The following is a 14,039-nucleotide window of genomic DNA, read 5'->3' on the forward strand; positions in this document are numbered from 1 at the left end:
CCTCGCCTCAAGCCTCGCCTCAAGCCTCGCCTCAAGCCTCGCCTCAATTGAAAGGAAATCCTGGGTATATATAAGCACAAGCAGGGGAATGCAGTTGAAGACACTTTACCATGTGCACCCTGCAGCTGGGGGCAATAAACAACAAAACAAGATATGTGAGAAAAACAAGATGTTTATCAGAGTGTGCTCAGTGGTGGTAGGCTGTTGAAAACAAGTCTCTTGTCAGGGTATATGGCTTGAGATGGCTGCAAAGATGATAGCCGCTTTCTGCTCAGAGTCGGCTCCCATCACAAAGGTTTACACCTCAATAACTACCTTTGCTTTTCTTTTGTTTGTTTTATTTTTCTGTGATAAAACACCATGACTAAAGCAACTTAGAGAAGGAAAAGTTTATTTAGGTTAGTAGTCCCGAAGTTAGAATCTAATAGCAGAGAAGACATGGTTGCAGGAAGACAGAGCAGGAAGCTAAGACATCACATCTCGAACCCAGCACAGAAGGCAGAGGAAGTGAACTGGAAATGGAGTGAATCCCCCAGGCCCACCACCAGTGACCGACTTCCTTCTACAAGTCTCCACCTTCTAAAGGTTCCAAAGCCTCCCAGATAGTCCCACAAACTGGGGACAAAGTGTCCAAATACATGAGTCTATGGGGGACATTTATTATTCAAACTACCACAGCAACTCTAATAAAGTAAAATATTATCTACAATTGTCTGGGTCTAAAAGTGTACATTCTATTGAAGGAAACAGAAAAGTGGGAAAAAAATAAGACACAGATGTTTGAAACTAAGATAACTTTTTCATTTTGTGTAAAGAGAGACCAAATTTATCTTTCCTTTTATAATTATAACCATAAGGAAACACAAATGAAAACACAATTTTGATCTTTGATACATAAAAAAACCCAAACAATTATTTTCTAATATATGAGACGGCATAAAAGCCATACCCTAGAGAACTAAAAAGGAAACATGAGAAAAATCATCATCTAATGTAAAAAGGAACAAACAGGGCTGGAGAGATGGCTCAGGGGTTAAGAGCACTGACTGCTCTTCCAGAGGTCCTGAGTTGAATTCCCAGAAACCATATGATGGCTCACAACCATCTGTAATGGGATCTGATGCCCTCCTCTGGTGTGTCTGAAGACAGCTGTAATTGTACTCGTGTACATGAAGTAAATGAATGAATCTTTTTTAAAAAAAAAGAAAGAAAGAAACAGATACAATGTTAGTTATAAAGAATATGGGGAATGCTTGGCAAGGCCCTAGACATAAGGCAAGGAAAACCCAGATGCATGATGCTTATAAGAGAGGCTTTAAAATAAATAAAACGGATAGTACACAGTAACGGTGGGAAATATTTATCAGGCACTCACAAAACGAAACAGAAGACACTAACTTTAGAAGGTGCATAAAGATTGTAATCCTACCCAAGAGACTCAGTACATATAATGGGTAAACATTTAACGGGAAACATAATGGCATTCGCCTTTGTCAGCAGAATAGGCTTGTGTTAGTAACTATAAAACAAAGATGTTAAAACATCAGAGATGTGAACAGAAACCTAAACTCTAATGGAAGCCATCAATATGTTGTATTAGCCCCTGCTAAACAATCAATATTAAAAACTATAGATATAATAATTTTACTATTCTAACAGCAGAAAAGATAGGTGTACTATTTCTCATAATTATGCCATAACATTCTCTAAGTATTTACCCATCAGTGCAGCAAAACAAATGCTCAGGTACCCAAGCTAGAACTCACAGAGGCTGTCCTCCAACCGCAGTAGAGCGTAAATTCTGACTTCTCAAGTAGGAACAATTAAAGACTTAGACACTTTGCCAATTATGAATGCTTTCTGAAATAACTGCTTAAAGACAAAAATACAAACTTTTTTTAAGTAATGAAATCAGACCTGTGTTATCACTTTTTAAAAGAATGTATCCAGAGAAAAATACCTAGCCTGAAACATGGTTGTTCCAATTTTAAAAAGTTAATTGAATTCAACTTTAGTGAAAAATCACTTAAGAATGTGAACAGGATCATAATTAGAATACATAAAATATGAATATAGAAATGAATGCAAAAGAAAGTGGGAAACAATAAAAATGGGCAAATAGGGTAATAATAACTCACTTGGTAAAGTGCTGCCCCATGACAGAGAAAGTATTCCCAGAACTCTAGTAAAATAACTGAAGGCGGGGCTGCAATTTGGAAGCCCAGCACTGAGGAGATAGAGACAAAATAACCCACAGGGTTCAAGCCTTCTCTGTGAGGATCAATCAATAAGAAACTTTGTCCCAAGACACAAACTTCATGTTCTTGAGATTGTCATTTGACTGCTATATACATGTACATACAAGTACATGGGTACACACACACACACACAGGCACGCACAGCAAATAAACTATAGTATGGAATTTCTAAAAGCAAGGATAATAAGATAATAAAACATGTTAGCAAATATTATCATAAAAAGAGTAACCAAACCAGGAAGATTAGAACTAAGAAGGAACATATCATTTTGAAAGGATTTAATAATAGATTCATATTGATTCTATGACATGATATTAGGGTATGAATATAAATATAATTACCTGAATATGTTTCAAATTCTTCATAATGAGAATCAAAGACAATGAATGAAAAGTTGTTGATCAAATGGAAAAAGCAAAACTAAAGATGATTAGTGAAAATTCAACCCTTAAATAAAAGATTAGCAGGAGTAATTCAATCATCTTAGAATTAGTAATTCAATCATTTAAATAATAATTTACTGTGAATATTTAAAGATTATCCTAAGAATTTACATATGTACATTCTAAAGATCACATCAACAGGTTGCAAAGTAAATGCTAGGACATATCTATCTGGGAAATAATTTGATAACAGTTAATAAATATTCTAGGGAATTAAAATATAGCCAACATCCTTTGAATAAAATGATACTTCATTGACATAATAAAGGATATTTAGTCAGGCATGGTAGTTAAAATTCCTAAATCCTAGCAGTAGGGAGGTGGAATAAGGAAGACTTTGAGTTTGAAGTCAACATAACATGGGCCAGAGAGTAAGATCTTGTCTCAAAGAATGAGAGAGAGAGAGAGAGAGACAGAGAGAGAGAATGTTTTTATTGTTGGCTTATAGCCAGCATCTTATTTTATAATGTGCTGGACACAATATGAAGAAGTCACTATTTTGATGGTGACATGCTCAGCCCCAGTGTGTACGTGTACAACTCAACCCCCACACATAGGCTCAAGGAAGATTATGGAAGGGAACAATGGTGGAAAGATGGTAAGTACCAGAGGACCAGGATGAATACTGCGAGAGAGTGTCTTCTATGTATATATCAGAAAATAATATAGATTACGGTATCAAGCTATACCCATGAAATTTCAACTTAGATATGATGGTCTAAACACGTTTTAAGAAATGACAACACCAATTAGCATACCACAAGGGAAAGTTTCACAAGGCTTCACCTCTTGGTAAAGAGCTGCAGGCAATTAATGGCTGCAAAGGGAGGAAGAGTCAGTCTTCTCCAGGGATGAGCTCCTGATAAATTATCCAATCCCAAGACACATATGCACATGACAACACTAAATGAAATCTGCAGGGTTGTACTTACAGTGCTCTCTTTCTCTCTCTCTCCCTCCCTCCCTCCCTCCCTCCCTCTCTTTGGAAAACAATAAGAACTTTACAAAAAAGAGGCCCCGAATGAAATTCTCAAAAAAGTTTAAAAACTTTAAAAGAAATCACTTTTTTACCATTACTGATCACCACCATTTCAAAAATATTCTAGACATGGCAAGTAAAACACATGTATACACAAAGATAACCAGAAACATAAGGTATATTCATTACTTTAAGAAAACAGGAAAGTAGATTCATCATTTTCAAAATAATGTATTCATCTACCTAAATAATCTAAGGGAATTAAATTGACTTTAGCAATCCTTTGATCTTCTGACTCTACTGTTAAATGATCAAATCCAAAATAAATATAGAAAAATCAATAACATTGCTAAAATAGCATTCATCCAAAATGTAGTGAAACATATTCATGATGCACAATTAGAATACTAATCTTTAAAATAATTGTGTTCCTAACAGTGATAAATATAAAATCTTATGAGGGAAATTAAAAGGCTTTCTATGGAGTAGTGTCAGAGCCGGGCGGAGCTGGTCAGTGAGAGGCTCGCAGGTGCCCTTAGAGGCTGGATCACGGTAGCGAGGGTCTGATATGGTGAGAGAGCAAGGAGTGTGAGAACCAAGGCCTAGTCCTTCACCTTGTCCACAGGGTGATCACGGATATGCAGGTTGCCATCTTCACCAACATGCTGGTGTGTTGATTTTCTTGCTTGTGGTCCTCTATCACTATGTGGCAGTAAACAACCCCAAGAAGCAGGAATGAAAGTGGTGCTTTCTCTGCCTCAGGGTTCCAGGACATAGTCTGAGGTAAGATGGAGGGTGTGAGGGGCCTTCACACTTCACTTCATCTCTCCTACCCATCACAGCATACAAAGCAAACACACCTGAATTTTTCCAAACAAATTTTATTTCCTCAAAATCTTCCTTAACCCTATGGAGCAAGAAGCTGCTTTGGACTAGGGCCCAGTATAGGGGCTGCTTTCTTTTCTACTCCCTCCCTCCAATACATACACACACACACACACACAAACACACATACACACACATATATATATGGCTTTTATGTAAAGAGCAGATCTATTGCTGAATGGGGAGGAAATAAAATTAATACAATCCTCCAAAGTCCCCAGATAAATTCTTAGGACAGTGAGTGCAATAGAGTTTATTTTGAAAACAATCCAAGAGTTTATCAGAGTAATAAATCAGGGTTAAAAAAGAGAGAACTTAATAAAGGGAGCCTTATTAGTGAGATATGAAAACATATTTAACAGCAATTAAGAATAGATGTGCCACAATCCAATTCTACTAGATTAAAACGCAAAATTACACCTGCTCCTAGAGGCACTGCAGATGTGTCTGCTGTGCCACATGTGGCCGAGAGAAGAGAGACTATGTCTATGCTCAGTGTTCTGATCTAATGAACATCTCAATGATTAGTAGCCTACATTTGCTGAAAAAAGTGAGCCCAGGATGACCACCAGTAAGGCACCAGGAAGGCCCAGATGGGATCCCAGGATGAGTAACAAGCCAGAGACTAGAAGAACCCTGCCTTGGACTATAGGATCTGGGTGGAAGTGAACCTCAGACAGACGACCCTCACAGGTGTGCTGGGCAAGGGGGCTGGAGCCATGGGGCCTGGACAGGGACCTAGCCTGAAATGACCCATGCCAGGCGCCATAATGTACAAGTGGAGCATAGACTACTCCTGAGATAACCCCAGACACATTTACTTGCTACCAAGAAGAGCAAGTAAGCCATGGAGAAATGGAAGAGAACAAGAAGTAGAAGGATGTGGGCATAATGAAGAGAGACAGAACTGGAGACTCAGTGGTGGTGAGGAACAGTCTGATGTGAGTCGCCAGTGATGACAACTTGGACCACGGTAGGTGGGGGTGTCTTGGCCTGTGCTGTTACCAGGGACCATATCAGGGTCCATGGCCCTGTAGGGGTCTATTACCATCAAAGGCCAGGTGGACATCCCCTGTTTGAGCTGCTGCCTGGAGATAAATTGATATCTGATAGCTGTACAGAACTGGTCCCACTCACCTGGACATCATAGAAGAGCTGGCCCTGAGGGCATGAGATCAGGAGAGCTATCCCTGCCCCTCATCAGCTGAGGCACTAGGAAGAGCCAGCCCTTCATCTAACATAGGTAACACAGTAGAGCTGCCTCTGGTGGGAAGGGTATAGGTGTACTGGTCCCCAGGACTTGAGTGTGAAAAAGCTGGCTTCACTATTTGTCTGCCATGCGTGCAGTGACATACGCAAGAAAGAGATGCCCCACATCCAGGACCATCTCTACTGTGCTGCCCAGGGAAAGGTGCAGGGCCTACTCTTCCAAGTGCTGCAGCAGGTAAGGGCAAGGGCCGGGTTCTTCTGCACTGATGACTATGTCAGGCAGGAGAGCTGACCCCTAGAGGTCATCAGTGAGAGTTGCAGGTGAACTGCCTTTAGGGCCATGAATGCAGGAGGGCTGGGTCTGTCTCTAGTCCGCTGAGTAGTAGCATGGATGAGGGAGAGATGGCCTCCTCCCCTCCGTGATCTGACCAAGCTAGCTCAGTCAGTCAACTGGGTCTCATGGGAGGGAGCAAGGATTGAAAAGAAAAAGACAATTAGGCAACACTATAACCTGACTCCAACCAGTGCTGAGGCTGAAGCAGGTTTTTCTCCAGCCTATTTTTATACCATTTTAAGTACATGCAAAGAATTAGGTCAGTTCTAGGTCAAGGAAAAAACAAGGCAATAAACAAAGTCCCTGTGATCGATATTTCTAGGGGCTTATCAGGATGTCCAAGATAAAAGCAACCGAATTCCTTGGCTGAGTTTATCTTGAGCTTTGTATAAGTCCAAATGTAAATATTCTTATCTGAACCTACTTCCTGAGTCCTAGCCCAAAGTCAAATTCCTGCCAAATTCCTACAAGGCAGCCCCAAAAGCTCTCCACACTGATCCCTCACCATCTGTGGCAGGCAAGAGAGCTGGCCCTGGGGTCATGAGAGTGGGAGAACTGGCCATGTCCCTGACCAACTATAACACTAGGGAAGTGGGCCGTGCACCTCATCTGGACAGGAAGGTAGAGCTTACTCTGGTTGTAGGGGTTTAGGGTGAGCCAGCCCTGAAGGCATGAGAAAAGGAGAGCCCACAGCCTGGCCAGCTCAGATACCTCTCTGGCCCAGATCCTGGGCTTGAATTGGCCCACCCCAATATCCACTCCATAGATGAAGAGCTGGAACACATGAAGGGGCTGGTTCTACAGATCCAAAACTATAGGATCTTTATGACACAGGGCAACAAGATATCCAAGAGGAGCCCCAGTGAGGATTCAGTATTGACAGAGTAGCAGAAGTCAGAGGCATTGTACCAGACCAATGAGTCATTGCAATGAATATTTGCCTCAAAGAAGTGTGAACAAAACAATATACTGTGTGGGACACACTGATGACACACTGCAGCTTCCACAAGGTATTTTTTCTCTATTGGGGGAGGTTGCAAGGGTAGAGGGTAGGTATGAAGGGAGGGGAAGATGGGTAGTATAAGACCCCTGACCCTCAGTCAATGGTATTTACTTCTAGTTGCCTCTCAGTGAGACACCAAGACACAGGTAGATGGCAAAAGCAAGAGGTTTATTTTTCCACACTTTAAGATCGACCTTTAATTAGTCCCTCAAGGCAAGTGACTAGAAGGTGACCACGAATAGCTATTACAAGTAGTTTTTATACTTTTTAGGGGCACAGGTTACATCAGCAAAGTTACAGTTCAAACTTTTGGCTAAGCATATTGTCCTTTAAATCTATTGGCTAGCAATCATGGACAGATCGTGACATGCATTTGAACTCTATCTGGGACTATCCAGAGGGTCAGGTGACCTTTCAGTTGGTACATTCTGTGAATTATTTGCTGAAGAATGTTCCTATGGGTGGAGAACGGAACTTGGCCTATCCTTAACCCCAGGTGGGAGGGAGAAGCTGTTGGTGGGGGGGGGGAGAAGTGTAAAATTGGCCAAAGCCATTAGGGTCTTTCATTCCCCCCCCCCACTTTTTCAGTAGAATTAGGGCGCATGATAGGAAATTCACAAACAACCAATAAAAAGTTTTGTTTTAATGATTAAAAATAAGAAGCTTGATCTGAAATACACTTGAAATTACCAGAATCAAAATATAAAAGGAAATTAATTATTAATGGTCCGAGACAGTTATTTAACCAATAGACATAGCACTGCCCCTCTTTCACAATAGAAAACAAAACAAATGATAGAATGATTAAATATTTTAAAATTAAGAACTGAAACCGTACACTTGGACAATCAAGTCTAGAATAAGTTTATCTCAGGGATGGAGAATGTGGTTTAACTGTGAGCGCATTGGAAGAAATGCGAAAGGGAAGATGTTATGGGGCCAGCAAGATGGCTCGGAGGGTAAAAGTGCCTGAGAACCTGAGTTTCATTTCCAGGACCCATATGGTATCCTCTGACCACCATGAGTACGCTCATGTGCATTCACATGTTCTCTGTGGGTTCATCAACCTGCTTTGTTATGGAACCCAGAACCACCTGCCCAGGGGTGCCACTGCCCATAGTCGGCTAGACCCTCTCATATCAATCATCAATCAAAAAGTTGCCTCACAGACTTGCCTACAGGCATTTTCTCATTTGAGCTTCATCTTCTTGGATAATTCTAGCTTGCACTAGGGTGACAAGAAGAATACACAGGAAACATGCCTTTCTGGTCAATCTCATAAAATTAATTCTATCACATACTGTAGAAAGTATTACTATGTTGTTGCTCAGCATTTTCTTATCTAACCTACATAAAGCTCTTTCAAGAGTTACATATTTGATTAGAAATAAATGTTGTAGTCATTACATATCAGTCTGTCTTTCATGAAATGTATCTTGCTTTTTGAGGAAAAGAGTAGTAAAGGATAAATGGGTTTAGTTAAGTCATAATTCTTATTTATAAAAGTCTTGTTATCCTTTTCCAGAGGAAAAAAAGTAAGGCATGACAATGTTCACTGAAATTTGTGGAAAAGAAAGAGGAAAGAATGTAGAGCCAGAGCATAGGGGGGAGCAGTGGGACGCTGTCCTTCGAACATAACACGACCATTATTACATTCATGAATTTATACAGCTGCAGTTATCTGGAATAGCTCAAGCTGGTCGGAATTCTAGTATGGAGGATCGAGATGTTCATGAAGGAGGAGCTAAGAAAGCTCTACCCCAAGTGAGGAGCTTCAGGCATTGATAGCTGACTGTGGTCCTTCTTCAGGGATGTGGACATTGCTAGTTGGCGTCCACTGCTCTATGGATGGCACCACACTCATGTACATATGATGGCACTAATTGGACACAGTGGTTTATTTAAAAAAGAAAAGAAGGAAAGGACAAGAAATTAGAACATAAATGTGTTGAGGAGGCCTGAGGAGAGTTGGAGAGGGACATAGGAGGGCTAATCATGTGTCATTGTACATACACATGAAACTTTCAAAGAATACTTTTTAAGGAGTTTGAAAGAGAAATGAAATTCTAGCACTAACAAGAAGAAAGCATATTTTTTTAAACTTCCCGAAGAAAATGAGACCTAATTGTGAGTTAGGATGAAACAAAATCCTTAAATATTCTACTAGTTGTCAGATAAAAAAAAATAACAGTGATTTTCCATATCCTTCAGTGAAAAGTAAGCAACTGACAAAAAAAAAATAAGTTAGAATTTAGATATCAGAAGTAACTATAGTGTAAATTTCATTCTGGAGAGAAGTCATTAATAGTATTCCTTAGTGATGAATCTTTAAGAATGCCAAGACTGGCAGAACACTGTTCTACCAGGGAAAATGTGTGTACCGGTGCACTAGTGGCACAAAGGTAATGGGTGTTAACCAATTAGTCCGATTAAATCTGAGGCCTGCTCTCCAGAAGGGAGTTTATTCCTGAAACTGTAAACCTAGTCAAAAGTTCATGGCTGGGAGGTCCCTGGATCCAGAAAGGATCAGCTATTGTTGTTCTACGAAATTATTATGATGTCAAACTGTCTTCTAAATATTGGTGTTTATATTTATCAGTTAGTGCTGCTCCCCATCTTTATCAGAGAAGTTTCTTTTTTGCAATGTGAATGCAGAGATATGCAACTGGTATAATTTTATACACATATGGAATTCTCAAAGAGTAAGTAAAAGATATTTCAAGTACTTCATTATACTTCTATTATTTTCTTGTTTGATCATGGAAATCATCTAATTATTTTAGCACAATAGACATCAAAGTTTTCGTTTTAAAAGCCCAAGGAGATTTTTTTAGTATGTTATAATATCACATGAATATTCTTTTATTTGTAAGTTCAATTACTATGCAGCAAGGGAGGAGCACGACTTCCCACACTAGTTTATACAACTTTGAAAAATCGTTGTAATTGTTTTAATTGTACCAGATTTACTGAAAAATGTCAGAAAGTTTAGAAAAACATGTAGATTACATATTTCCAGATTTCATTACATTTGTATAAATATCTCCTATACAATATTCTTGCCAAATAACAGTCTATACTCCAGCCCAAAGGAATGAAACACGGTGTTTGCTGAATGATACACATAGTTCAAATTTCTCAATGATAAATGCACTTAACTTTTTCAAGCAACTGTACAGCAGCAAAGCAGGTAAGAAATTATGCAAGTCTGTGCCATAGCCTCCATGTACTGTACTTTTCTGTTTCTGAGTCTTTAGCACTAAATAGGTAAGAGAATCACAAATATGATCAAGCCCTGACATTAATTCATTAGTTACTCAATTCTCTCACTGTGTAGGGGATCAAACTCAAGATCAGACTTTTGTTCAAATAGGCTAAGAACGTGCTCCTCAAGTGAACTATGAACCAACCCTTCCTGCTTTTTGTTTTAATTTTATTCTATATGTCATCTGAGATAGATGCTGTGATGATTTGTATATGCTCAGCCTTGGAAGTGACACTGTTACAAGGTCCCTGTTGGAGTAGGTGTGGCCTTGTTTGAATAGGTGTGTCACTGTAGGTGTGGGCTTTAAGACCCTCATCCTAGCTGCCTGGATATGAGTATCCTGTTAGTAGCCTTCAGATGAAGATGTAGAATTCTCAGCTTAATGGCTGCCTGGATGTTGCCATGTTTCTGCCTTGATAATGGACTGAACCTCTGAACCAGAAAGCCAGCCCCACAACTAAATGCTATCCTTATAAGATTTGCCTTGGACATGGTATCTCTTCACACATAGCAGTAAAACCCTAACTAAGACAGATGCTCAAAGATTTATTTTCTTCTTAAGAATTTTAGGGGAAGAAAGGAAAGTATTTACACCCTCACCGTCTCCTCTTATTTTTCTGTACCCTATCAAACCCATTGAACTGAAACAAAATAAATAGAAAACATTTTTAAAAACTCAAAGGCAAGAACATTTATGTATCTTATACTATATCTTGGGCTAATTATATTTATACACTTCTTCATATGAATGAAACATAATACTTGCTGGATGATAAATTAAGTCAAAATTTGAGATAATAAATACCCCTAACTTTCTCAAACTGTTTTCTTTCCACAGCTTGGTAGATCTCATTGAAAGCTTACCCTTGAACTTTAAAATAGTTTTTCCTCATGGCCCTTTCACCTCTACATTCGGGATACATTTATGGACTGTTACTAGGTCTGGAGTTCCTAACTTTAAATCATCTCCCTGATGCTCCAGCTTCTTGTTCTTAGGACCAAGGTAAGTTTTTCTGTTTTCTATATATGTCTATTGAATCATTGTTTGGGACACTCTACCATCATTACTGTAAAGTAATGAGGGCTTTTATGGGAGTTGGAGAATTAAGTATGTAATTATTGTAAGGTTTACAGCTAGAAGATTCTGGTAATCAACTAATCTGTTTGACCCAAAAGAGAAATGAAAGAAACCACAAGACAAGTCCGACTGTTATACCTATTAACGACCATTCAAAGCAGCGTGTTGAACACTTGCTCATAATTAGGATAAATAGGGACCAGATACTAGAATGTATCTAACAGAGTTAGTTGGTTTTAAATATCATCTCCTTTCTATTACCTGAACAAAAATAGAAATAAAGCCTGGTAACTAGGGCATTGACTACCCACATAGGGTCTACAGAGAGTGTTCTGCAAACAAGTACTTTTTCCATTCTTAATACAGCAAGGAGATGCAGTATCTATAACTGCTAATATTCGCAGTTAACGCCCTGGAGGAACCAATGTCCTATCTGTCTCTTACTGCAATAGGAGAGTTCCACACACGCTCTATCATATGCTGTCACTTGAATTTTTGATCTTAGCCACTCTAACCAGTGGAAGATGGAATTTGAGTTGCTTTGATTTCCATTTCCCTGATGACTAAGGATTTGGAAGATTTCTTTAAGTGCTTCTCAGCTGTTTGACAGTCTTCTGTAGAGAATTCTGTTTAGCTCTGCGCTGAATTTTAAATTGGTTCGTTTGGGTTGTTGGTATTAAACTTCTTGAGTTCTTTATAAGTTTTGGATATTAGCCCTCTGTCAGATGTAGAGTTGGTAAAGATCCTTTCCCAATCTATAGGCTGCCGTTTTGTTCTATTGACAGAGTCCTTTGTCTTACAGAAGATTTGTAGTTTCATGAGGTCTCGTTTATCAATTGTTGATCTTAGCCTGAACCATTGGTGTTCTTTTCAGGAAATTACAACAGAGTCAACTAACCTGGACCCTTGGGGCTCTCAGAGACTGAACCATCAACCAAAGAACATACATGGACTGGACCTAGGCCTCCCCACACATATGTAGCAGATATGCAGCTTGGTATTTATGTGGGTCTCAAACAACTGGAACAGGGGCTATGCCAAAAGCTGTTGCCTGTCTGTGGAATATGTTTTATTAGCTGTGCTGCCTTGTCTGGCCTCAGTGGGAGAGAATGCACCTAGTCTTTCAGAGACCTGGATTCCCAGGGGGTATCCCACCTGCTCAGTGGAGGAGAGAAAGGATGGGGGGGGAAGGATTGTGGGTGGGAGGCAGGGAGTGTGATATAAAGTGAATAAATGAAAAATCAATCAATCAATCAATAAATAAATATTAAAGCAAGCAAGCGGGAGAGTTCAATCATTCTTTGATTCCAAACATGACACCAGTTTGTCCCTTCATCATTGGACAGTTCTAGGGAGTCAATATCATTATTCATATGAAGGTACTTTCTAAATGCAAAAAACAATGTAGGGAGGGAAACGTTATTTCTATATTAAGTTTTACACTCTTTTGGGGAGATTCAATCAAATAAGGATGGTTGAGTAGAGCTATCCTAGTTCCAATATACTGACTCGAAATCGTGTATGTTACACAAGTATGTTATACCTAATGCGTATGTTAAACACATTAAAATTGAACAGCACAGTTGACAGCAGGTCTTAGAGTTCTACCATGCTTCTTCACTCATTCTGGCCTTGCTTCCTTTCCCCTCCTGTTTCTTATCAACTGACAGTGATTCAAAGCTTACTCAGCTCCGTCTCATGTACACATAGACACACACAGACACACAAGCCTACACACGACTTGTTTCCCAATAGTGCTATTTTTCTTTCCCTTTGAGTACTCATGCCACAGCATACAAGACAGGCTAACTTACCACTATCCAAGACAAACTCATTCTAATCTACCCAGAGAATTACACAGAGAATTCGCTTCTTTGCTTACACAGAGAATTACCAATGACTTTTATTGGAAAATCTGCAAACTCAAAAGCTCAAAAAAAAAAAAAGACAATTCCTCAAACCACTTGTGTTCTGCATTTCTAATTGTTTTTGTAACTTTCCACAGAATCTTCTCCATAATTTTCATTCATTTCGCAAGCCATAAAGCTCACAGTTTGCAAAATTTCAATTGAGTTTTGCTGTATCCTGTGTCAAACAGCTTTATATGATACAATCGCTTCATCAAAAAACAAATAGGCATTTAGTGAATATTTCCCCGTCATCATTTTGCCCCAAAATCTCTGGGACCCAAGGACACAATTGTTCTCTATTTAATGTGTGTGTGCGTGTGCACGTGTGCTGGTATTTTTTAAACTATCATTTATACTCCTCATGTTCATATTTTACAGTCCTATGGTTTTTGCTTTACAACATATATTATACCCTTCTTTTTTATTGATAAATTCATGTGAAAACCTACTTCTTGAAGTGGTACAAAAATCTAACAAGATGATAACCTCCTTCTAGTCAAGTACAACAAAGTTCCCCAACTGAAAATCTTTCCATCGTTAGCGTTTTTAGTTTCTACATGTAACGAGATAAACGGGATTTGCTATTTGAATAGAAATGAAATTTAAACACTGAAATCACTGCTCTATTTTATTTTTTATTATTTATCCTCTTGAACACCGGCTATATAAAACGG

General features: G+C 39.1%; 2 pseudogenes; both read left to right on the top strand.

Annotated features, from left to right (window-relative positions):
- Positions 1 to 3,286: 3,286 nt before the first annotated feature.
- On the top strand, positions 3,287 to 4,420 carry LOC114621028 (annotated as a pseudogene).
- A 565-nt stretch (positions 4,421 to 4,985) lies between these two features.
- On the top strand, positions 4,986 to 5,105 carry LOC114621068 (annotated as a pseudogene).
- Positions 5,106 to 14,039: the final 8,934 nt, after the last annotated feature.

Source organism: Grammomys surdaster, unplaced genomic scaffold (assembly GCF_004785775.1).
Source record: "Grammomys surdaster isolate TR1022 unplaced genomic scaffold, NIH_TR_1.0 171, whole genome shotgun sequence".
In the NCBI taxonomy this organism is placed as follows: Eukaryota; Metazoa; Chordata; class Mammalia; order Rodentia; family Muridae; genus Grammomys; species Grammomys surdaster.